A 2,044-nucleotide genomic window follows, 5' to 3' on the forward strand; every position below is an offset into this window, starting at 1 on the left:
CATACATGGTCCAGTAAAGCCGGCACCGTGCAACTCAATGGGTCACACGGGTCGACCCAGCCAGGTAACCCTAGCAGTCGAGCTGCCCCCGAGGCCGATGGACGCCCTCGACCACCTGTGCCGTCGCCGCCCCTGACCATCTCCGCCGCCGCCCCTGACCATCTCCGCCGCCGCCCTCGACCATCTCCGCCGCCGCCCTCTGCCGGTGGACGCCCTCGACCACCTGTGCCGCAGCCGGACGCTGGACGCCCCCGACCACCTGTGCCGCCGTCGCCGTCGTCGTCGGACGCCCCCGAGTATCTCTGTTGTCGCCGGCGTTTCGCCTCGAGTATGTCGTCCCGGATGCCGTCGAGCACGCCATCCCGGTCGCCGTCCTCTCCAACTTGTCGGAGGTAAAACTTTCTTGCTGGTTTCCTTCCAAGACCGAGTTGAATAACCTGATACAGTTATTATGCATATCTGATGTTACAGCAAATACAGACATTATTCAGGCAATTCCTCTGTTACAGTTCAGGCATTTGATGTTACAGCAAAATGTAACCTGCAGTTGATGAATTTTCTAGGAGATCAGGAGACAGCTCATTGAAACTGTCTGGCTGTCTAAATGTAACCTGCAGTTTCATTCAGAAACAGTTTCTACATTTGTGTAAAAGCAAGAGTCACTTTTTGAGGAAGAAGGGGTGATCCTTGTAACGATCCTATATTTCTCTATGATCAGAAACATGGAAGAGCAAGAAGGGGACCAGGAGGCATACCGAAGTGGCAGTTCATCGTTGATATCCGGTGCGACAATGAGAAGGGCTCAACCACCTCCAGGGTTGTCTCCTTCTTCGATAAACATTTGCAAAGCTTATCATGGTGAGCATTTTCAACCTTTCTTTTTCTAAGGATGCAACTTAAGAGTTGATAAGTTATTATCTAACTGCAATGTTAACACTTGTGTCCTTTACTCAGCAGGACGTTCACATGACACTCCTATGGTTGATTTTGAGGAAGATGAGGCCGATGAAGAAGATATTGACTATGAAGAAGAAGAGGAAGGAGAAGAAGATGAGGATGATGAAGAAGATGAAGAGGGAGGAGTTGATATCATTGACATGGGATCATTTTCTGAACCAGGAAGAAAGTTTTTGTCTAAAGTGTGGAAAGAATATGAGCCTATTCGTGTTGATGGCATAGTTGTAGCTGCTGAGTGCAAACATTGTGCAAGGAATATTTGTGCTGAGCGTAAACATGGAACAAGTTAATTGCGCAAACATTTGAAGAGATGCAAGGAAAGGAAGAAGGTTCTTAGAGTTTCTGGGCAGCTGAGTGCTTCTATAGTGAGTCCGGATGGAGTTGCAATGGGGCTTTGGACCTTTAATCAGGCATTAGCACGTCGAGAGCTCATGAGGATGATCGTGTTGCATGAGTTGGCATTCTCATTGGTGGAGTATGATGGATTCAGAAGATTTGTTTCTAGTCTAAATCCAAATTTCAAAATGATATGCAGAAAAACAGTGAAGGATGATTGCATGAAAGCATTTAAGGAAGAGAAGCGAATTCTGCAAGGGATGTTCAAAAACTCCAAATCCAAGATTTCTTTGACTACAGACTTGTGGACATCAAATTAGACAGTTGAGTACATTTGCATCACAGCTCACTTCATTGACGAGGAATGGAAGCCGCAGAAGAGGATAGTTAAATTCACAGCTATGGAGACGCCACACACATGTGCTGCAATGTTCAACATCATGGTGAATTTTGTAAGAGAGTGGAACAATGAAGATAATTTGTTTGCTGTGACGCTCGACAATGCATCCAACAATGGTGCAATGATGAAGCTATTGAGGAAATATCTGCTCCTTAAGAATATGTTAGCTGGTGGTGGCAAGCTGTTTCACCAACGGTGTGCCGCCCATGTCATAAATCTGATATGTCAAGCAAGATTGACCTTCCTTGGTCCAGTGATCAATCTGATACGTGAAAGTGTGAAATATATTCGAAGCTCGCCGAGTCGAAAGGAAAAATTTCAAGAGATCATTTAGCAACATGGTGTACAATG

The 2,044-nt window shown here is 46.2% G+C and overlaps 1 long non-coding RNA gene across 1 annotated transcript; it reads left to right on the forward strand.

Moving 5' to 3' along the window:
• The first annotated feature begins 718 nt into the window (after positions 1 to 718).
• On the forward strand, positions 719 to 1,057 carry LOC123410097. The gene is made up of 2 exons (XR_006612965.1): positions 719 to 858; positions 955 to 1,057. It is a non-coding gene; the product is annotated as an uncharacterized LOC123410097 (long non-coding RNA).
• The last annotated feature ends 987 nt before the right edge of the window (positions 1,058 to 2,044 follow it).

The sequence above is a fragment of the Hordeum vulgare genome, chromosome 7H (assembly GCF_904849725.1).
Source record: "Hordeum vulgare subsp. vulgare chromosome 7H, MorexV3_pseudomolecules_assembly, whole genome shotgun sequence".
NCBI classification, from domain to species: Eukaryota; Viridiplantae; Streptophyta; class Magnoliopsida; order Poales; family Poaceae; genus Hordeum; species Hordeum vulgare.